The sequence below is a fragment of the Lepus europaeus genome, chromosome 2 (genome assembly GCF_033115175.1).
Source record: "Lepus europaeus isolate LE1 chromosome 2, mLepTim1.pri, whole genome shotgun sequence".
In the NCBI taxonomy this organism is placed as follows: domain Eukaryota; kingdom Metazoa; phylum Chordata; class Mammalia; order Lagomorpha; family Leporidae; genus Lepus; species Lepus europaeus.
In genome coordinates this window covers 94,081,329-94,105,908 of record NC_084828.1, presented here as the reverse complement: position 1 = coordinate 94,105,908, position 24,580 = coordinate 94,081,329, and the positions used below count along the sequence as shown (strand labels likewise).

The 24,580-nt window shown below is 46.5% G+C and overlaps 1 pseudogene; it reads left to right on the top strand.

Annotated features, from left to right (window-relative positions):
- The first annotated feature begins 291 nt into the window (after positions 1-291).
- On the top strand, positions 292-24,580 carry LOC133751350 (elongation factor 1-alpha 1-like; annotated as a pseudogene).

Sequence of the window (24,580 nt, the reverse complement as noted above, 5' to 3'; positions counted from 1 at the left end):
CAGAGAATAGTTGTGTGGAGATAAAAATCACAGATCTGTGGTTTACAATCTGAGTGACACCTGATTCCCATAAAAATACAGAGTCACACGCACGTGATCGGGATTGTCTTAAGACCTCTGTGGGCATTCCAAGATGGCAGAATAGCGACAGGGCAGTCTGCTCTAGGCTAGGCGAAAACAGTTTTAAAAAAAAAGTGGAGAAAGTGCATTCTCAGGGGAAAGTTCCAGTGGAGAATTTGTGGAAGCAAGAGAGATGCCACGGATCTGTGTGGAAGGTACAGACACGCAGCAATGAGCACGGACACACCAAGTGACCCCAGCAGCCCTGAGCCGGAGAAAGCAGCAGCTTTGGAGAACAAGGTGAGATCAGATTGCAGCGGCCCATGCCACTGCTGATATAGCCAGAGGGAGACCCTAGCGGACTGCACTGTCTTAGAGTCTGGCCCAGAGCCCTGAGGGGAATGGGAGCCCACTCACCCAGAGAAAAAGAAAAAAGACATGTCTTTCTCTCCCTATACCCTCCACAACAGCAGCCAACAGCCAGGTGTAAGAGGGTGGGTGCTGGGGCCAGCACTGTGGCATAGCAGATAAAGCTGCTACCTACAATGCTGTCATCCCACAAGGGCACCAGTTCAAGTCCCAGCTGCTCCACTTCCTATCTAGCTCTCTGCTATGGCCTGGGAAAGCAGTAGAAGATAGCCCAAGTCCTTAGGCCCCTGCACCTGTGTGGGAGACCCGGAAGAAGCTCCTGGCTTCTGGCTGTGGATCGGCGCAACTCTGGCCATTGCAGCCATCTGGGGAGTGAACCAGCAGATGGAAAACCTCTCTCTCTCTCTCTCTGTGTGTGTATGTGTGTGTGTCTCCTTTTCTCTCTGTGTAACTGTGACTTTCAAGTAAAATAAATAAAACTTTTTTTAAAAGAAAAAAAAAAAGCAGTGATGCCATTTTGTACATTACTAGGTAGCAGCTGCTGTGACAGTCTCCATCTTGTCAGCAGAGGCAACCACAACAGCTCAGCTGCACCCACCCAGCAACAGGTGGAGAGAAGGAGCCATTCCAACATTAGTACCATCTGCAGAGACCCTGTACAAACCCAGCATGATTGTGAAACAAGTAGGGCTGTGGCCAGCAGGTATTGTGCACATGTGTGATCCACGAATTTTACCAGAGGAAAAAAATCCACGTTCCCCACTGACTGTGAGTCTGGCTGGGAGGATTGATGGGGCCTGAGCACCCACATATGACTGTGAGGTGTCCACAGTCTCTCAACACATCACAGGCTCTGGGACTAATCCACCTGGTGGAGCACCCCCAAGTAGCAGGCTCTGGAAACCTCTCAGCCTCTCTGTGGAAGGGACAGGCTAGCAGGAGCAGAGTGGATCCTCTGCACCCTGTGACTGCGGAAGCCCTGGGTGCTGAGACCGTGAGAACACCGTGACTGCATGAGAGAACTCAGGGTGTAGCTGGGTCTTTGGGCGATCACTGTGAGCGGTGCCACTTGCTCAGAGCTCCCTGATTGCCTGGGATAGCTCACTACAGCAGCATCTGGGCTCACACCGAGGACCACACAGATCCTTTGTGCAGTCCATGTGGAAGCACAGATGAGTTTTGTACCTACTGAGGGCTAACATCCGGGGAACTATCACCTTGGAAGAGAGGAGGTGAGGATGTGATCAAGCCGACAGAGGTGACCATAGTTCCGCCTCTGTAAACAAGAGGAGAGCTACCTCACCCAACTTGGGTGTCACCCTTGATATTTGTCCCACCCTAGAGCACTGACCAGAGTTCCCTGGCCACACCCAGCACACACTTCTGGGTATTCACTGAAAGAGCAAACACTCCACTAAGCCACAGAGGTATAGTTCAAAGATAAAAGCCATCAGAGGAAAAAAACAATAAGTATCTCCACAGATGCCTAAAAATAAGTGCAGAAATTCAAGAAACAACATTAAGGAAGATAATATAACCCCCCGCAAATAAACACAACATTTCTTTCTTTCTTTTTAAAGATTTATTTTATTTATTTGAAAGTCAGAGTTACAGAGAGAGGTAGAAACATAGAGAGGTCTTCCATCTGCTGGTTCACTCCCCAGAAGGCCACAACAGCCGGAGCTGCACCAATCCAAAGCCAGGATCCAGGAGTCTCCTCAGGGTCTCCCACGTGGGTGCAGGGGCCCAAGGACTTGGGCCATTTTCTACTGCTATCCCAGGCAATAGCAGGAAGCTGGAAGGGAAGAGGAGCAGCCAGGACTAGAACCGGTGCCCATATGGGATGCCAGCGCTTCAGGCCAGGGCGTTAACTCACTGTGCCACAGCACCGGCCCCAACACAACATTTCAATATTATAATGTGAAGATGAAGGATTGATGAAATTCCTGAAGTGGAATTCAAAAGATTAATCATGGAAATACTCAGAAGAAATCAGAATCAAATCCACTAATTAAAGAAATTCACATACAACATGAATGAAAAATTTTTCCTCAAAGAGAAATAAAAATGAAATATTAGAAATGAAGATTATAATAGATCAAATAAAAATGCAGTGGAAAGCCTTAAAAACACACTGGTGTGGCAGAATAAAGGATATCTGAGCTGGAAGACAAATCTTTTTTCAATCAGATGAAGAAGAAGAAGAGAAGAAGGAGGAGGAGGAAGAGGAGGAGGAGGAGAAGGAGAAGAAGAAGAAGAAAAAGAAGAAGAAGAGAAAAAGAAGAAATGATAATAATAATTAGAACACTAAAAACCAGTGTTGACATTTATGGGATACTATCAAATGACCCAACATATGTGCCTTTGGAGTTCCTAAAGTTGTGGAGAGAGAATGGATTAGAAGACCTATTTAGACCAGTGCCGTGGCTCACTGGACTAATCCTCCACCTGCGGCACTGGCACACCAGGTTCTAGTCCCGGTTGGGGCACCAGATTCTGTCCCAGTTGCTCCTCTTTCAGTCCAGCTCTCTGCTGTGGCCCGGGAGTGCAGTGGAGGATGGTCCAAGTGCTTGGGCCCTGCACCCCATGGGAGACCAGGAGGAAGTACCTGGCTCCTGGTTTTGGATCAGTGCAGCGCGCCAGCCAGAGCGGCCATTTAGGGAGTAAACCAACAGAGGGAAGATCTTTCTCTCTGTCTCTCTTTTTCTCTCTCTAACTCTGCATGTCAAAGAAGAAGAAGAAGAAGAAGACCTATTTAGTGAAACAATTACAGAAAACTGCAATTTAGAGAAAGAAGGAGACATTCAACTACAGGAATCACATAGAATTCCTAATAGACATGATCATAAAAGATCTTCACCATGACACATTGTAGTCAAACTCTCTGTAGTAAAACATAAAGAAAAGATTCTAAAATGTGCATGAGAGAAATGCCAGATTACTTTCATAGGATCTGCAATTAGACCCACAGCTGACTTCTCATTGGAAACCCTACAGGCTAAGAAAGAATGGAGAGACATAGTCCAAGTCTTAAGAGAAAAAAATTGTCCCCCCAAAATAATATACCCTGCAAAGCTCTCATTTATGAATGAAGGTGAAATAAAGACCTTGCATAACAAACAGAAATTGAAAGAATTTGTCACCACTCTTCCAGCCTTACAAAAGATGCTTAAAGATGTGCTACACACAGAAACACAGATAGTCATCATCATGAAAGAATGTGAAGACAGAAAATCTCCCAGTAAAAGGCAAAGGAAATCCAAAGTAAATGATAGGAATATTTATGGAAAAATGGAAAGACCGGGTCATTATTTATCAATAGTCACCTTAAATGTAAATGGCCTAAACTCCCCAGTTAAAAGATGCAGACTTGCTGAATGGATAAAAAACAAGATCCATCTATTTGCTGCCTACAAGAAACACACATCACCAACAAAGATACATGCAGACTGAAAGTAAAAGCATGGAAAAATATATTCCATGCTAGCAGAAAGCAAAAAAAAAGTAGGCATAGCCATCCTAATATCAGACAAAATAGACTATAACACAAAAACTCTTAAAAGAGACAAAAAAGGGCACTATGAAATGATTAAGGGCTCAATTCAACAGGAAGATGTGACTGTAATAAATGTATATGCACCCAATTACAGGGTGCCTGGCTATTTAAAAGAAATGTTAATGGATCAGAAGAGAGACATAAACTCCAATACAATAGTAATGGGGAACTTTGACACCCACTTTCATCAATGAACAGATCAACTAGATAGAATATTAACTAAGAAACAACAGACTTAATCAACACCGTATACCAAATTGATCCAACTGATATCCACAGAACTTTTCATCCCACAGTTGCAGAACACAAATTCTTCTCATCAGTGCATGGACATTTCTCTAGGATATATCATATTTCTAGGACATAAAGCAAGTCTCAGCAAATTCAAAAAATCAAAATCATACCATGTATCTTCTCTGACCTCAATGGAATGAAGCTGGAAATAACTCAAGAATCTTGAAAATATATGCAAACACATGGAGACTGAACAACTTGCTTCTGAATGAACAATGGGTCATAGAAGAAATCAAAAGAGAAGTAAAAAAATTTTCTGGAAATGAATAAAGATGACAATACAACATATCAAAACTTAAGGGATACAACAAAAACAGTTTTAAGAGGCAAATTTATAGCAATTGGTGCCTACATCAAGAAATTGGAAAGATATCAAATAAATGAGCTATCAGTGCATCTCAAGGACCTCGAAAAACAACAAACCAAACCCAAAATTAGTAGGAGGGAATAAATAATTAAAATTAGGGAAGAAATATACAAAATTGAAACCAAAAACACAATATGAAAGATCAGTGAAATGAAGAGCTGTTTTCTTGAAGAAAAAAAAAAGAGGGGAAAGATCCAAATCAATAAAATCAGAGATGAAAAAAGAAATGTAACAAGAGATATCACAGAAATAAAAGGAACCATTACTACCAAGAGCTGTATGCCAACAAATTGGGAAACCTAGAAGAAATGGATAGATTCCTGGATATGACCAATCTACAAAAGTTGAGTCATGAAGATATAGAAAACCTAAACCAATAACCAAAGCAGAGATTGAATCAGTAGTAAAGACCCTCCCAAAAAAGAAAAGCCCAGGACCAGATGCTTCACTGCTGAATTCTAACAGACTTTTAAAGAAGAGCTAATTCCAATTCTTCTCAAACTACTCAAACCAATTGAAAGGGAGGGAATCCTCCCAAACTCCTTCTATGAGGCTAGCATCACCTTAATTCCTAAGCCAGAAAAAGAGACAACAGAGAAAGAGAACAAAATACCAATTTCCTTGATGAACATAGAATCCTTAATCAAATACAAGCTAATCAGATCCAACAACACATCAGAAAGATCATTCATCCAGACCAACTGGGAGTTACCCTTGGTATGCAGGGATGGTTTAACATTCACAAATCAATAAATGTGATACATCACATTAACAAACTGAAGAACAAAAACCATTTGATTATCTCAATAGATGCAGAGAAAGCATTTGATAAAATACAACATCTTTTCATGATGAAAACCTTAAGCACATTGAGTATAGAAGGAGCATTCCTCAACACAATCAAGGCAATTTGTGACAAACCCACAGCCAGCATCTTATTGAATGGGGAAAAGCTGGAAGCATTCTCACTAAGATCCAGAACCAGACTTGGATGCCCACTCTCACCGTTGCTATTCAATATAGTTTTGGAAGTTTTATCCAGAACCATTAGGCAAGAAAAAGAAATCAAAGGATACAAATTGGGAAGGAAGAAGTCAAACTATCCCTAGTTGCAGTTGACATGATTCTATATAGAGAGGATCCAAAAGACTCCACTAAGAGACTACTGGAACTCATAAAAGAGTTTGGTAGAGTGGCAGGATATAAAATCAACACACAAAAGTTAATAACCTTTGGGGTTCAGGGCTGTGGTATAGTGGGTAAAGCCACCACCTGCAGTCCCTGCATCCCATATGGGTGCTGATTCAAGTCCCGGATAATCCACTTCCAGTCCAGCTCTCTGCTATGGTCTGGGAAAGCAGTAGAAGATGGCCCAAATCCTTGGGACCCTGCACCCATGTGGGAAGACCCAGAGGAAGCTCCTGGCGCCTGGCTCCTGGCTTTGGATCAGCTCAGCTCTGGCCATTGCGACCAACTGGGGAGTAAACCAGTGAATGGAGGACCTCTCTCTCCTCTTTCTGCCTCTCCTTCTCTCTCTGTGTAACTTTGACTTTCAAATTAATCTTTTTTAAAAATTAGCCTTTGTATCCACAGGTAATGCCATGGCTGAGAAAGAACTTCTAAGATCAATCCATTCACAAAAGCTAAAAAAGAAATCAAATAACTTGAAATAAATTTAACCAAGGATGTCAAAGATCTCTACAATGAAAATTACAAAACATTAAAGAAAGAAAAAGAAGAAGACACAAAAAAAATGGAAGAATCTTCCATGTTTATGCATTTGAAGAATAAATATCATCAAAATGTCCATACTACCAAAAGCAATTCACAGATTCAATGCAATCCCAACCAAAATTCCAAGGAAATTCTTCCCAAATATAGAAAAAAAATGATTCTAAAATTCATTTGGAAATGTAACAGACTCTGAATAGCTAAAGCAATTTTATACAACAATAAAAAAAGCCAGAGGCATCACAATACCAGATTTCAAGACATACTACAAGGCAGTTATAATCAGAATAGCCTGGTACTGGCAAATAAAACAGACATGTGAACCAATGGAACAGAATAGAAACTCCAGAAATCAATCCACACATCCACAACCAACTTATCTTTGACAAAGGAGCTAAAATCAATTTCTTGAACAAGGATAGTCTCTTCAACAAATGGTGCTAAGAAAACTGGATCTCCATGTGCAGAAGTGTTGCAGTGGATTCGTTCTGAGAGGAGGAGCATGGTGGGGGCAAGAGGTGCGGAGTCACCACACAGACCCCGGAAGTCAGGTGAAAGTGAGCCAGAGGCAAGCAGCCCGCAGACTCATTTATTTCAGTTGGTATAGCAGCTTATATAGCCAAGGCAGCCAATCTGGTCAAGGGGCAGTCTATGCCCTAACCAATCACAACCTGTTGCCAGTCAGGCTCCATTGTCATATGGTTTCTGAAGCCATCCAATCACAGCCTGTTGCCAGGCAGCTTCCATTGCCAACAGCCATCTTGGCAAGACTTTCTCATTCCACCACACAGAAGTATGCAACAAGATGCCTACCTTCCACTTTACACAAAAATCTACTTAAAATGGATTAAAGACCTAAATCTACAACCCAGTTCCATCAAATTGCTAGAGAACATTGGAGAAACTCTGCAAGATATTGGCATAGTCAAAGACTTCTTGGAAAATACACCTCAAAAGCAGAGGCAATCAAAGCCAAAATTGACAAATGAGATTGCATTAAGCTGAGAAGCTTCTACACTGCAAAGGAAACACTCAGCAAAATAAAGAGGCAACCAACAGAATGAAAGAAAATATTTACAAACTATGAAACTGATAGAGGGTTAAAATCCAGAATCTATGAAGAGCTCAAGAAACTCAACAGCAACAAAACAAATAATCCAGTTAAGAAATGGGCTAAGAGTGGCAGCACTGCGGCACAGCAGGTTTAAGCCCCAGCCTGAAGTGTCATCATCCTGTATGTGTACCAGTTCGAGTCCTGGCTGCTTCACTTTTGATCCAGCTCCCTAATAATATATCTGGAAAAGCAGCAGAAGCTTCTGGCTCCTGGCTTCAGATTGAGCTCATCTCTGGCCATTGAGGCCATTTGGGGAGTGAACCAGCCAATGGAAGAAGACCTGTCTCTGTGTCTATACCTCTCTCTGTAACTCTTTCAAATAAATAAAATAAATCTTTAAAAAAAGAAAGAAATGAACAAAGAACTTGAGCAGTCACTTTCCAAGAGAGGAAATTTAAATGACCAACAGACACATGAAAAAATGCCCAGGATCATTAGCCATCAGGAACATGCAAATCAAAACCACAATGAGGTCTTACCTCACCCCAGTTAGAATGGCTTTCATATAGAAATCAACAAACAGCAAATGCTGGTGAGGATGTGGGGGGAAAGGTTCCCTAATCCACTGTTGGTGGAATGTAAACTGGTGAAGCCACTATGGAAAATAGTATGGAGATACCTCAGAAACCTGAATATGACCTACCAAATGACCCAGCCATCCTACTCCTGGGAATTTACCCAAGGGGAATTAAATCAGTATATAAAAGAGTGATCTGTACCCCATGTTTATTGCAGCTCAATTCACAATATCTAAGATATGGAATCAGCCCATATGTCCATCAACTGAAGACTGGATAAAGAAATTATGTATATATATATATATATATATATATATATATATATACACTATGGAATACTATTGACAATAATAAAAACTGAAATCCTTCTATTTGCAACAAAATGGATGCAACTGGAAACCATTATATTTAGTGAAATAAGACAATCCCAAAAAGACCAAGACTGTATGTTCTCTCTGATCAATGGTAACTAATAGAGTACTTCAAAGGTAATCTATAGGAATGAAATTGACACTTTGAGATGGGATGATCTTTAACAGCCCTCATCTCAACTGTTAAGGAGCAATGGGTTTTCCCTTTATACTATTTGTTGAACTCTTTACTTAGTGTAGGGTTAATCTCATGAGTATAAAGTTAAATAGATCTTTGTGAAAAATAAGAATGGGAACAGGAGCGATAGGAGCAAGAATGGTGGGAGTGTGGGCAGGAGGGAGAGGGGGGTGGGAAGTATCACTATGTTCTTGAATCTGTGTATATGGAATACATGAAACTTGTCTCCCTTAAATACAATGTAAAACAAAAAGGCCTTTGTGACGCCCAGGCCTGCTTGCCTGTATAGGCCCTACTTTAATCACAGTTAAGCAGACGGAAGTGCACACTCACCCTACAGGAACTACAGAATCAGCCAGGTTTGCTATGTGCCAGGCACCACGCTATGCATTTCACAACCATCTGAGGTAGGCACAGTTGGCTAGTCCCATTTTACAGATGTGGAAACAGGCACACAGGGCTCAGGGATTTGCCCCAAATCACAGAGCCAGTAGATGTTCTGATGTCAACATGCTGGGGCCTGTTTATATGTAAGAATAATTAAGAGACTGTTTAGGAAGTAGTTGAGCTATAGATGATGATTTTTAACCTTTGTAAGTTTCAGTTGTGGAGTCCTTTTTTGTATTTTGAGCCCATTGCTTAATTTGAGGTCTCAAACATCAAAGTCCTTTGAAGGCACCCAGGACCCCGCTTCTGAACCTGTCTGTTACCTTAAACAGCACTGCCCGGGACTCTCCAAGAAGCACGATCACACCTGTTTATTCAGCATCTCCATGCGATCACAGAGGCTCCGATACTCACGCTGTCTCTCCACCTGCTTTCCTAATGTGTGTGCGTGTGTGTGGGCAGCAGGGTGTAGATCAAAATCCTGACAATGGCCAGCTCCTAGAGTACTGTGACCATGAAATAGTCTCTAATTTTAGCACCCACTCTGTTAGGGTCAATGCTATTATCTTGATTTACAGATGAGGAGACTGGTGTCAGATGATTAAGTAATGTGCCCAGTATTTCATGCCTGGGAAATGACAGAGCTGACAATCCTGGTCTTCTTGGTCCCAAAGCCTCTGCTGCCATCCTGCCCCCAGTGGGCTTGGCTTTGGTGCCTTGGGGCTTCCTTGTCTGTCTGCCCAGCACTCCCTCCCCAGTGACAGAGCTCAGCAGGTTCCCACTTGTCCTGCCACCCAGGAGACTCCAACACCAACTCTTCCCTGCAGCGGCTGACATCTCATTAATCTGGGAGGACTGAGCCTGGGAGCTCGGCCAGCTTCAGGGAGTTGCTCCAGGCAAGAACTGCAGAGGCGGCAGGATGATTTTCTCAGTGCCAAGCCTTACCAAGTGTTCTTTTCCCGGGCACCCAAGACACCCATCGCTTCTAACCTTGCCCTCTTCTTAGAGATTCTATTTTGCACAACCCTGGGAGCCATGACCCAACCAAGTTATCTCAGATCGTATTGCTGATCCCAGAGGATCCCAGGCATGGGGTGTGGATGTTACTACTTGGTTCTCTCTATTGAGACTGAGGAGGTCTAGAGGATGAGGCTGAAATGGTCACGTTTGATTTTGTGTTTGGAAAGTAGAGAAAGGTGAAGGAACGAGAGGAATGGACTCTTGTGCAGAGAGAAGACCAGAGACTTTGCAGAGCTTCAGAGAGAACCAGAGGAAGAAGCACAGCACTTGCCTTTCTGTCCCCACAGCCTCCTCGAGGCCTCCTACCTTCCCATTCTTAGGCTCCATAGTACCCTCCTAGCAGCCAAAATCCCCCAACTCACCTGCTGAGCGCATTGCAAGTCTAGGTGCTGAGCCACTTGGCAGGGGCAAAAAGAATGAGCTCATCAGTTCGGGACCCCCAGCCCCCAGCCTGGCAGGTCTTGGCACGGAGGTGAGCTGCCCAAGGACCTGTTAATGCTGAGTCACAATCACCCACCCCAAGGGTCTTACAAGAGTCCCGGGCTCTGCCCAAGGACTGTGCCAGGCCACTGATGTACAGGACTAGCCCCACCGTGGCTCACTCTGCCAGCTAACTCCTATGCACTTTGAGGCCTCAAGGCCTCCTTGTCATGCTCACGCTGCCAGTTCCAGACTCAATCGTGACACAGATGGCCCAGGGCCCACCCCAGCCCCCCTGCTGGATGGTCCAGGGACTTTTCTGTTCGCTACTGAGCTTGTTGAGACCACACAAGGAAGAATCACAAGGCCGGGAATGTGGTGATCTGGAGCTACACTCCGCACTCTACATCAGCGGCCGTGGGTATGAAGATGTGCTGGTGGCCAGCGGTGTCTTCCCGGGAAACAGTCTAGCAAGCATTACTGCAAGCATCATCCGTGATGTTTCTTTCTGTTCCTTTTTTGCTTAAGTCTAGTTGCCTGTGACATGGAGGGCTCTCACACACATTGTGATGAACAAAAACAATCAGCAAGGAGTCAAAACTAGAGAACTCCACACGTGGGTGATTCAAAACCAAGGAGGCTAATCTCCTTTTTAAGAATATATATATATATATATATATATATATATATATATATATATATATATTTGAGGGGCCAGCACTGTGACATAGCCAGTTAAAGCCCTGGCCTGCAGTGCCAGCATCCCATATGGGCTCCAGTTCGAGTCCCGGCTGCTCCACTTCTGATCCAGCTCTCTGTTGATGGGAAAGCAGTAGAAGATGGCCCAAATGCTTGGGCCCCTGCACCAATGTGAGAGACCTGGAAGAAACTTCTGACTCCTTGCTTTGGATCGGCACAGCTCTGGCCATTGCAGCCATCTGGGGAGTGAACCAGTGGATGGAAGACCTCTTTTTCTCTCTGTCTTTACCTCTCTATAACTCTGTCTTTCAAATAAATAAAATAAATCTTAAAAAAAGAATATATATTTGAAAGGGAGAGAGAGAGAGAGAGAGAAAGAGAGAGAGAGAAACAGAGAACTTCCACCTGCTAGTTCACAACAGCCAGGGCTGGGCCAAGCCAAAGCCAGGAGCCCAGAATACCTGGGCCTGCCACGTGGGTGCAGGGACCCAAGCACTTGAGTCACGATCAGCTGCCTTCCTAAGCACATTAGCAGGGAGCTGGATCAGAAGCAGAGCATTTGGGACTCAAGCTGACACTCCAATACAGGATGCCAGTGTGACAAGGGCAGCTTAACCTGCTGTGCCGCCATGCCAGCCCAGGGAGACGAATCCTTGATGAGAGGAATCAGAATTGCGGTAGCCTCTGCATTAACAGGGGCGGGGTGGGGAGCCCTCAGGGGTGGTGGGGATGATCTGTCTTGATCCAGGGGCTACTTGCATGGATACACACACACACACACACACACCTTTCAAGCTTATCCTTGAAATTAGTGCACTTTATCACTTGTAAATTAGCCCTCGATTCAAAAGTGCCCAGAAATGGCGGTGAGTCCCTGCCATCTCCCAGTGTTCCCTGGGTGAGAGCACTGTCCACCTTGCTGACCTCTGGTCTTGCTGAATTCCTGGGTCCCTGGACCTCTTTCTTGTGCCTAGAGGTCTTCCTTCTGGAAGCTTGGTTTGGAGCTGGGAGCTCCCAAATGGAATTAAACACTCTCAAGCCGGGGAGCCCAGGTTCTGGGTTCCGAGTGCCACTTGTCAAGATAGGGCCTCGGCTCCAGACCTGTTGCTCTGCCATACGCCCTGAAGTCCTTTCTTGCTGACTCAATGCGAGGGTGTTGGGGAATGCTGGAGGAGGAAGGGCCTGCCTTCCCGAATCCCATGTGCTCTGGGGCAGCTCCCTGGAGCGTGCCACTTTTGCAGCCCAGGCACATGGCACCTCTCCCAGGGCAGCTGCCCTCGGCACCAGGGAGTCAATTCTCAGTGAATGCCTGGCCACTGCACCCCTGCCGCCTCCCCACCCCACCCTGTGAGCCCTGGCTGTGCCTTCTTCCATAAGGCCTGAACCTCAGCCCTGTGGAGGGAGCCCTCTTCCAAACTCCTTCCTTCTTGGGTATTCTGTCTCAACCTACGGGTAGTGGCTGTGTCCCATCCCTCTTACTCCTGTTTTCAGTTCCAATTAGCAGCCAACCTTCCTTTATCTCACCTCCCTGTTTCAGCTAATACCTCTTTATTTTAAACTCTCCTGTCACATGCGCTGTGTGGTTTATGTCTCCTGGATGGATCCCCACTGATACATTCTCCTTTGTGGGGTTGGGGTTGGCAAATACAGAAATAGTAACTGCCTGAGTGGCAGCGCACTGGGGTACAGGTTCTGCTACTGGCTGTGTGATCCTGGTCAAGCCACTTTTCCTATCTGGCTTCAGTTTCTCCTGGAGTGAAATAAGGAAAGAGTCCATGCGTCTCCACATCTCCACGGAGGGAGCAATTGTGAGAACAATATCCAAGCATTGCAAACCACCCCGGGGAAAGGTGCCGCTGAAGTTCCTGGAGCTGGGAGTTGTCCCTGGAACCAGGAAGGCAGCTTTGCCTTCAGTGTCCACCACTGCTGCCCACTGCCCACTGACACTTGTGCCCAAGCCCTCCCATAGCAGGTGGAGGTGAGCAGGGGTAGCAGGATCTCTCCAAGATTCAAGGTCAGGGGATGTTGTAAGACTGCATTGCCGGTCCTCATCCTACTATTCAGATAATACTGGGTGTTCGCTTAGCATGGAGTTTGTGACACAATTCCCCAGGAAACTTTTGGTGCTGACCAGTGCTGAAATGTGATGCCCTCGTACAGGACCTCTGCACTGCACGCTTCCAGGGGGTCTCTGCGTGTCACAGTTTTGCAAATGGCACTCTCTGATCTCGTGCAGGCTGCAGCCATGTGAAGCAGCCCTGTCCCCTTGAGTGAGCTCGAGGCGCTGTCCACAAAGGAAGAGTTGCAGAGAGGCAGAGGCAGAGAGAGAGAGAGGTCTTCCATCCGCTGGTTCACTCCCCAGATGGCTGCAATGGCTGGAGTTGTGCCGATCCGAAGTCAGGAGCCAGGAGCTTCTTCCGGGTCTTCCATGTGGGTGCAGGGATCCAAGGACTTGGACCATCTTCCACTGCTTTCCCAAGCCATAGCAGAGAGATGGATCAGAAGTAGAGCAGCCAGGACTCAAACCAGCACCCATATGGGATGCAGGCACTGCAGGCAGAAGCTTTATCTGTTATGCAACAGTGCTGGCCCCTGACTTCAGCTTTTTTAATAGAGAAAACTCCGTACTTTTCAATGATCAAAAATAAAATAAGTGCAATATGAAGCATATGAAATTATCTTGATAAGACACAGAATCTTTGTTTCCTAGGCCAATCACCTAAAAAAGTAAAGAAAAACTTTTCGGGGCCAGCTTTGTGATGCAGTTAATTAAGTGCCCCCTGTGATGCTAGCATCCCATATGGACACCAAGTTGAGTCCCTACTGTTTCACTTCTGGTCCAGCTTCCTACTAATGCACCTGGGAAGGCAACAGGTCATGGCTCCTGCACCCACAGAGGAGATCCAAATGAAACTGCAAGCTCCTGCCTTGGGCCTGACCCAGCTCTGGCTGTTGCAGCCATTTGCAAAGTGCACCAGCAGATGGAAGCTCTCTTTCTCTCTTTCTGCCCCACCCCACTTCTGTAACTCAGCTTTTAAGTAAATAAATAAATCTTTATAAAAAGAAAAGAAAAACCTTTCACAATTTCCTATTAAGAGCTGATGAAGACTTCAAGAAAACCTTGTTGTTTAAACAGGAAAGCTAAAATTCTGGTTTTGCCTCAATGTACTTTTGGAATTAACACTCAATTTTTAGAAAAAAAAAAACTTATTCTCTTCTAATCTTAGCCAGCTGATCACATACAAAATTCCTTTCAGAAGAGTCATCTCACATAACCTCGTATACTTCATCTTTCACTGAGTACTTGTCCTATACTTTTCCTCATGAAATTTTGGAACAACCATTCATTCTGCCTGCGGACAAAAATTACTCTTTTTCCCATGACAGAACAAAACATCCTCTTACCTTACAGCTCTTCCTTATCGAAAGCACATCTTACCTTCTTCATGTTCTTACGTGTAGAGTTCTTTCTTTTATTATTTCTCTTAACTTCATTATATATGTCAGCTAGCATTCTTAACCCTTAGTGACCTTCATTCTCGTGGGCACTGGGAAGCAAGCCTGTGGCTGCTCCATCCTCACCCTGGTGATGCGTAGATTGCCGTATCTGAATCATGATCTCCAGGAGCACCTGCTATCTCATAGAACTATGTTCAGTGTGTTACAAAACATGCTTACTGACAGTCTCAAATGTTTCTAGTCTCTCCATAACAAGAAACTGTAGAAGAGGCAACATTTTATCTCTATTCTCTTAGGTTTTGGTGGCTTTCTTTGGCAATAGGGGATAGGCCCAAGAATTGAATTATTTTTGTATAGATTTCTCTTAGCCTCAACTTTCTGCACCTTTTATAAAATATTTATTTGATTATTTATTTGAAGGGGGAGGGGGGAGAGAGAGAGAGAGAAGAGGTCTTCCATGTGCTAGCTCGCTCCCCAAATGGCTGCAATGGCTGGGGCTGGTCCAGGATGAAGCCAGGAACCTGGAGCTTCATGTGGATCTCCCATGTGTGTGGCAGGGGCCCAAGAACTTGGGTCATCTTACACTATTTTCTCAGGTGCATCATCAGGGAGTTGGATAGGAAGTAGAGCAGCAGGGACTCCAATCAGCACTCCAATATGGGATGCTGGTATCACAGGCAGCAGCTTAGCTCACTGCACCACAACACCAGCCACTAATTGTCCATTCCTGACGATAAATATTTATTTATTTGAAAGGCAAAGTTGGGAGGGGGGAGAAAGGAAGGAAAAAAAGAAAGATGGAAAGAAAGATGGAAAGAAAAATGTAAAGAAAGAAAAGAGGTGAGGGGAGGGGAGGGGAGGGAAGAGAAGGGGAGGGGAGGGAAGGGAAGGGAAGGGAAATCTTAAAAAAAAAAAAAAAAAAGACAATTCTGGATTCCCACTATGAACCGCATGGTCCCGGCTACTGACGTCTTGCCAGTGCACTCTTTTGCTTCCTTTGACTATACATTAATCATCACTGCAGCATAGTGGGTGAGGCATCCACCTGCAGCACTGGCATCCCATGTGTGCACCGGTTCAAGTCCTGGCTGTTTCACTTCCGATCCAGCTCCCTGCTGGTGGCCTGGGATGCAGTGGAGGATGGCAGGAGTGCTTAGGCCCCTGCATCCACATGAGAGACCTGGAAGAAGCTCCTGGTTCCTGGCGTTTGGATCAGCCCAGCTCCAGCCATTGTGGCTGTTTGGGGAGTAAACCAACAGATGGAAGATCTCTCTGTCTGTAACTCTGCCTCTCAAATAAATAAATAAATCTTAAAAAAAAAAAAAAAGTCATCACTGCTCCCATCTAAACCCAGCCCCTCATCTACACGGGACGTATCTCCAGTAATTCTACTCTCTTACATCACAAGTCTTCTCTTTCTACCAAGTTTTTTCTGTAAGCATCCAATCAAACTATCATTTCTCCCATCTTCAAAGAGATGCCTTGGTTGACCCTCTCTTTCCCTTCATCCTGTCTCTCTGTTCCCCTCCATTGCAAAGCCACTTGAAAGGATTTTTTGTACTCTCTACCTCCAATCTACCTGTGCCCATTCTTTAGTGTATCCACTCCAATCCTGGCCCTACCATGTCACTAAAATATCTCTGAACAAGATTGCCAGCGACTTCCACGTTGCAAAATCCAGCAGCTTTCAGTCCTCATCTTGCTGCGCCAGTCAGCACCCCCGGGACAGCTGGCTGCCCCTCTTCCTGGAAACGTGCTCCACCAAGACACCACAGCCTTCGTTTCCTGCACCTCGCTGGCGTCTCCTTTGCAGCCTTTGCTTGCTCTTCACCTCCTACTGCTGCACCTTGGAGGACTCCTGGGCACCTCCTCACTTCTCACTCTCTTTGCTCACTCATCCGACACGGGGATTTATAGTCAGGCGATTCCCAAACACGTACCTCCATTCTTGAACTCTTCCTTGAACTTCAAATAAGTATATTCAACTGTCCCAAGGAGAATCCCTGATTCCGTCTTCCCAAATCTGCCTGACCTTCAGTCTACCGATCACAGCAGTTCTATTTTCCCATGACTTGGGCTAAAAACCTTGGACTTTGATGCTTCCTTTTCTTTACTCTCAAATGCAATCCATTAGAATATGCTGCTTCTGCTCTTCATTCAAACAAATCCACTAATACTGTCCTGATACAAGCCACTAGCATGTCTCACCTAGATTATTGCAATGGTCACCTAACTACTCTTTCTGGTCCATTCTTCCCCTCCTAAACCTCTTCTCCCCGATTCCCCAGAGGGATCCCTTCAAAACACAAATCAAGTAAAGCCAGTCCTCTGCTCAAAGTCTCCGAGTGCCTTCAGAGTGGAGCATAAAGTTAGGGCACCGAGGATCACAGCCCCCGTGGCTTCCAGGGCTTCGCACAAGCCTCGGATGCAGAGCCTGCTGGCCAGTGGAGCGTTTTTCTGTCCCAAGGGTTGTGGCCTGCTGCGAGTGTGTTGTGGCTGCGCCAAGAAAGAAAGCACATGCAGATTTGTATAGAAATCATGATTTCAGAAATGATTTTGTGACCAGCACTGTGGCATAGTAGGTTAAGCCTCCACCTGCAGTGCCAGCATCCTATATGGCCGCTAGTTGGTGTCCTGGCTGCTCCTTTTCTGATCCAGCTCTCTACTATGGCCTGGGAAAGCAGTGGAAGATGACCCAAGTGCTTGGGCCCCTGCACCCATGTGGGAGCTCCTGGCTCCTGGCTTTGGATCGGCCCAGCTCCGGCCATTGTGGCTGTTTGGGGAGCGAACAAGTGGATGGAAGACCTTTCTCTCTGTCTCTTCCTCTCTCTGTCTGTAACTCTACCTCTCAAATAAATTAAATAAATAAAATCTTTTTAAAAAGAAAAAAAAAGGAATGATTTTGAAGAAACAATAGGTTGGTATCTCCCAGAATGCAAAGTGATTTGGAACGTAAAGGATTTCTTTAGGCTGCATTCCATGAAGTTGGTCACTGGCCTGGGTTCCTGGACTATGAGACGTGACTATATGGGCTGAGGGATACTTTCTCTACATAAACAATGAACAGCAACAAACAGCAACGCCATTGCAGTGGCCCACAGGCCTTTCCGACTCGGCCTCACTGCCCCAATCGCGTGTCCTATAATTCCCACACTCACTCTCTCACTCCATTTCTCAGGCATTCCAGGCCTGCTCCCAAGTCCGGGCCTGGCCACAGGGATGTCTCCTCCTCCAGGGAGCCTTCCTGGGGAGCCCTGTATCAAGTTACAGCCGCGGCCCAGCAGCCCCGCCTCCACTCCTCTACTCTCACAGTATTTACCAGCCTTTAACAAGCTACGCGATGCATTTATGATGTTCACTGCTTGTAGCCCTCACCGCAAAATAAGCTCCAGGAGAGCACACATTTTGGTTTTCCCCTTGGTGATGTGTTCCCAGGTCTTGGCAGCTGGTCAGCTGAGATTAATATTCGTGCAATGAAGGAATGAAGCGGATGAGTCTGCATGTTCTCATCAGTCTGGGAGCTATGAGCTGCCCGACAGGAGCTGTGCGTTTGAAGAGATTTCCATAGCCGGCGTCGTGGCTTAACAGGCTAATCCTCTGCCTTGCGGCGCTGGCACACCGGGTTCTAGTCCCGGTCGGGGCGTTGGATTCTGTCCCGGTTGCCCCTCTTCCAGGCCAGCTCTCTGCTATGGCCCTAGAAGGCAGTGGAGGATGGCCCAAGTCCTTGGGCCCTGCACCCGCATGGGAGACCAGGAGACGCACCTGGCTCTTGCCTTCGGATCAGCGAGAAGCGCCGGCCGCAGCGGCCATTGGAGGGTGAACCAACGGCAAAAAGGAAGACCTTTCTCTCTCTCTCTCTCACTATCCACTCTGCCTGTCAAAAAAAAAAGAAGAAGAAGAAGAAGAGATTTCCAGCTAACAAGACCCCAACCCACCAGGGAGTGTGTGTTTATTCCTAAAAACAGTGTCACCCGTGCTTGGCCACTTGCAGAATAGTGTCTGTACTGACATTTTCTACTCACAGTCTTGTGCAGTGTATGTTATTCTTATGGTTATAGATGAGCAAACTAAATGTAGAACTGTCGAATAACTTCTGAAAGCTCACACGGTTCATCAGGGGCAGACCTGGGGTCTAAGTCCTGCCTCGTCAGGATGCAGGTCCCGTACTGCTCACATGTCAGAAATAGGGGAGACCTTGTGCCACCATTTGGGTGAGAGGGAAAGGAGGCTGGAGCCCCTGGAGTGTGGTCACACCCAGAGCCAATAGGGACACTCAGCAGGGTAGGCCCAGAAACTCCATGCAAGAGAAGCAGGCAAGAATCTAAGCCCCCCATAAAGAAGCTGCGGCCTTGACATTCAGCTGGAGAACTCACTTCAGGTGTGGCCCAGGAGCCAGGCAGGGATGGATCAGAGGCCTCCAGGTCAATGGGGAAAAGGAGGCGACACTGAATTTGTTGGGGACCCAGTCATGTTGGGACTGTCCAGGAACCTTACCTGTGTTCCCATCTGTAAGCCCCACAGCCAATGGGACACAGCCGGAGCACTGTTCCCCCCACTGGGGTGGCACTGGCAGTCCCCCCCACACATAGTGTGCATCCATGGGAGGCCTGCTCACTGGGCTGAAACCAGAGAAAGGAGTCTTGGGACCACACCAATGTGTTTTCCTCACTCAGGAGTCCAGCCTCCAGGGTGCCTGTGAAAGCTCCGACCCACATGGATCTGAGCCTTTGTCGGTGAAGACCAGGGCCACACCAGAGTTCTGGCTAGAGGAGAGGGGCAGCGAAAGTTGCAGGGTGAAGAAAGCTACAGACCAGAACATCAGCGCCGAGGTGAAAAAACGCGGAAAGGAGCTATTCAGCCCTCACAGAGCGTCAGGGAGCCTCGGGCTCCTGGTGTGGATGGAAGAGAGATGCAGGTTGGTACAGGTGGCTAATTGAAAGTATAGGCAGAATAAAAAGGATTCCCATTCATTTGTCCCTCTGTTTCCCGTGTGTGCATGTAGGGGGTGGGGGTGGTGATTCATCCTCCAGGGAGAAGGAGAGCAGAGTTTTCCTCCAGGGGCCCCCAGCAGAAGGGCCAGCTCCTGCATCAGCATGTGTAGCAAAGCGTAGGCCAAGGCTCCCATTCACACGGGCCCCAGTAGCCTATTAGCACCGTACTCTCCAATAGCAGCTGTCATTCAAGCATCACTAGAATTTGAAGAAAACTTCCAAAATAAGTGAAACCGATATTTAAGAAAATATTGTACTGGGTTCTCTTAAGATAATGGCAACTGTCTACATCTGATTATTTTCACATAACCTGTGAAACTCATAAAAATCAACAGGATGAGTAACATAAATCGCATATAATCCATGTCCACATCATAACCAGGAAGCAGAAACTCTCCAATTTTAATTTACATGAAACTGGGGAAATCATACATACCATGGCAAAGCCGCTCCCCGGTGGGAGTCAGGTGAAGACCACGTGGGCAGGGGAGAGCACGCGGCTCCTGACAGGGGCAGGACAGGAGTAGCAGAGGAGAGGGCTTCATTTTTTTTAGGATTTTTTATTTATTTGAAAGGCAGAGTTACAGACAGGCAGAGGCAGAAAGAGAGAGAGAGAGAGGCCTTCCATACACTGTTTCACTCCCCAGGTGGCTGCAACGGCTGAAGCCAGGAGCCAGTAGCTTATTCCTAGTCTCCCACATGGGTACAGGGCCCAAGCACTTGAGCCATCTTCCACTGCTTTCCCAGGCCACAGCAGAGAGCTGGATTGGAAGTAGAGCAGCCAGGATTTGAACCGGCACCCATATGGGATGCCGGCACTGCAGGCGGTGGAGTTACCCACTACACCACAGTGCCAGCTCCTGAGAGGGCTTCGTCTTGAGTAGAGAACTCTGAGCAGAGGTGTGTGACCCGGGGGCCAGAGCCTTCACTTAAAATTAGTGAAGCTTATTGTACACATAGGTTGTATTATTATAAGGATTATTTAAAATAAAATAAAATGTCAAGTGTTTGGCCACAGAAATTAAGATCTAAGAAAACTTTCTAGAAATTAAAATAATTGGTAAATCTAGATGTTGAATGCACCCATGAACATAGGGAAGTTCACCAGAACGGTCACTTCTGAGACATACTGAGTAAAACAATTATAAAGATAAAGAAAAATGCCGGCGCCGTGGCTCAACAGGCTAATCCTCCGCCTAGCGGCGCCGGCACACCAGGTTCTAGTCCCAGTCGGGGCGCCGATTCTGTCCCGGTTGCCCCTCTTCCAGGCCAGCTCTCTGCTATGGCCCGGGAGTGCAGTGGAGGATGGCCCAAGTGCTTGGGTCCTGCGCCCCATGGGAGACCAGGAGAAGCACCTGGCTCCTGGCTTCGGATCAGTGCGATGCGCCAGCCGCGGCGGCCATTGGAGGGTGAACCAATGGCAAAAGGAAGACCTTTCTCTCTGTCTCTCTCTCTCACTATCCACTCTGCCTGTCAAAAAGTAAAAAAAAAAAAAAAAGATAAAGAAAAATTCGCACTGTCAAAATTCAAAATCACACACAGGGGTGAGCATGTAGCCTAATGGTGAAGACGCCCATTTCCACATCAGAGCACCAGGATTCAATTTCCAGCTGTAGCTCCTGAATCCAACTTCCTGCTACTGCAGACTGCAGGAAGTAGTGATGGCTCAAATAATTGGGGTCCTGCCACCCGTATTACCATGTGGCTTAGATTACGTTTCTGGCTCCCAGCTTCAGTCCTGGTCCAGCCTCAACCATTGTGGGCATTTGGGGAGTGAACCAGTGGATGGGAGTTCCCTCTCTCTCTCTCTCTATCTCTGCCCTTCAAATAAATAAAAATTTCAAAATCACATACAAAGAAAACGAAATTAGTTTGTCATCCTATGTGACATCTCTAGTGTAAAATGGAAAGAATAGGAACCAGCATGGTGGCATGGTGGGAAAAGCCACTGCCTGCAACACTGGCATCCCATGTGGGCACTGGTTCAAGTCTCCACTGCTCCACTTCTAATCCAGCTTCCTGCTAATTCACCTGGGAAAGCACCAGAGAATGGCCCAAGTGCTTGGGGACCTGTACCCACATGGGAGACCCAGAAGAAGCTTGTGGTTCATAGTTTCAGCCTGGCCAAGCCTTGGCCATTGTGACCATCTGAGGAATCTCTCTCTCTCTCCTTCCCTTCCTGTGATCCTGACTTTATAAATAAATAAATACATCTTTTTTAAAAACTAAAAGAATAATGGAGGCCGGCGCCACGGCTCACTTGGCTAATCCTCCACCTGCGGCGCCGGCACCCCAAGTTCTAGTCCTGGTTGAGGCGCCAGATTCTGTCCCGGTTGCTCCTCTTCCAGTCCAGCTCTCTGCTGTGGCTCCGGAGGGCAGTGGAGGATGGCCCAAGTGCTTGGGCGCCTGCACCCACATGGGAGACCAGGAGGAAGCACCTGGCTCCTGGCTTCGGATCAGCATAGCTTTGGCCGTAGCGGCCATTTGAGGGGTGAGCCAACAGAGAGAAGACCTTTCTCTCTGTCTCTCTCTCTCACTAACTCTGTCAAATAAAAAAAAATGTAAATGGCTTAACTATTGCAAGTAAAAGTCTAATATTGTAAAGCTGGATTTAAAATGCACTGCTTGTAGAAGATGGCCCAAGTGCTTGGGCCCCTGCACTCATGTGGGAAACCCAGAGGAAGTTCCTGGCTCCTGGTTTCGGATAGGCACAGTTCTGGCCATTGTGGCTAATTGGGGAGTGAACCAATGGATGGAAGACCTCTCTCTCTCTCTCTCTCTCTCTCTGCCTCTCTCTCTCTCTCTGCCTCTCTCTCTCTCTCTCTCTCTCTCTATGTAACTTGGACTTTCAAACAAATAAATAAATCTTTAAAAATAATAAAATAAAATACACTGCTTACAAGAGACACACATCAATGTAAGGACACAGATAGTTGAAAATAAAAAGATAGAAAGATGATATTCCATATAAACACTAACCCAAAGGTAGTTCAAATAGGAAGGCATCACAATACTAAATTTGTATGTACTCAGTAACATAGCTATAAAATATGTATTTAAAAACCGGGGGTAGCTGGCATTATGGTGTAGTGGGCTAAGCCTCTGCTTGCAGTGCCGGTATCCCATATGGGCGCCAGTTCAAGTCCCGGCTGCTCCACTTCCAATCCAGCTCTCTTCTATGGCCTGGGAAATCACTAGAAAATGGCCCAAGTCTTTGGGCCCCTGCACCCGTATAGGAGACCTGGAAGAAGCTCCTGGCTCCTGGCTTCGGATCAGTGCAGCTCCAGCCATTCAGCCATTGCAGTCAACTGGGGCGTGAACCAGTGGATGGAAAACCTCTCTCTCTCTCTCTCCCTCTCTCTCTCTGCCTCTCGTTCTCTTTCTGTGTGTAACTCTGACTTTCAAATAAATAAATAAATCTTTAAAAAAAAAAAAAACTTGGCAGAACTGGCAATGGATTTGCCACCAAAACAGAGGTGCCATGAAAACCACCATTAAATCAAAGGCAAAATGGGAAAGGAGAAGCTTCATCAAACACTGTCATCAGTGGACACGTAGATTCGGGCAAATCCACCACTACTGGTCGTCTGAGCTCCACATGTGGTGACTCCAACCGAAGAACTGCTAAACAATTTGAGAAGGAGGCAGCTGAGATGGGAAAGGGCTGTTTCACGTGTGCCTGCGTCTTGGATGAACAGAAAGCCAAGCCTGAGTGTGGCATCATCATTAGCATCTCCTGGTGGAACCCTGAGACCAGCAAGTATTACGTGACTACCAGTGATGTCTCAGGTCACAGAGACTTCATCAAACACGTGATTCCAGGTTCATCCCAGGCTGCCTGTGCTGTCCTGGTTGTTGCTGCTGTGCCGGGGAGTTTGAAGCTGGCATCTCCAAGAACAGGCAAGCCCATGAGCACGCCCTTCTGGCTGGCACGCCCTTCTGGCTGGCACGCTAGGTGTGAAACAACTCGTCGTTGATGTTAACAGGGTGGATTCCACTGAGCCACCCTACAGCCAGGAGCGATACTTGGAGATCATTAAGGAAGTCAGCACCTACGTTAAGAAAATTGGTTACAACCCTGACATGGTAGCATTTGTGCGAATTTCTGGTTGGAATGGCGACAAACTGCTGGAGCTATGTGCTAATATTCCTTGGTTCAAGGGGTGGAACGTCACCCGTGATGACAGCCATGCCAGTGGAACCACACTGCTGGAAGCCTAGACCGCATCCGCCCATGAACCAGACCAACCGACAAGCCTTTGCGTCTGCCCCTACAAATTGCTGGTATTGCCACTGACCCTGTGGGCCACGTAGAGACTGGTGTTCTCAAACCTGGCATGATGGGAACCTTTGTCCCATTCAGTGTCACAACTGAAGTCAAGTCTGTTGAAATACACCATGAGGCTTTGAGTGATGCTCTCCCTGGGAATAACTTGGGCCTCAATGTCAAGAACATGTCTGTCAAAGATGTCCATCGTGGCAATGTTGCTGGTGACAGCAAAGATGACCCACCAATGGGACACGCTGGCTTACCGCCCAGGTGATTGACCTGAACCACCCAGGTCAACTCAGTGCTGGGTACCCCCTGTTCTTGATTGTCACCCAGCTCACCTTGCCTGCAAGCTTGCTGAGCTGAAGGAAAAGATTAATCATTGTTTTGGAAAAAAGCTGGAAGAGGGCCCTGAATTCTGCAAATCTGGCAATGCCGCCGTCGTTGACATGGTTCCTGGCAAGCCCATGGGTGTTGAGAGCTTCCCTGACTATCCTCCTCCGGGTTGTTTCACTGTCCGTGAGATGAGACAGACAGTTGCTGTGGGTGTGATCAAAGCAGTGGACAAGAAGGCTGCTGGCGCTGGCAAGGTCACCAAGTGTTCCCAGAGAACTCAGAAGGCCAAACGTATAGTATCCCTAACACCTGTCTCCTCAGTCTTAGTGGTGGAAGAACCGACCCAGAACTGCTTGTCTCAACTGGCCATTTAAGTTTAATAGCGAAAGACTGGTTAATGGTAACAGTGTGTCGTAAAACCTTCAGAAAGAAAGGAGTAA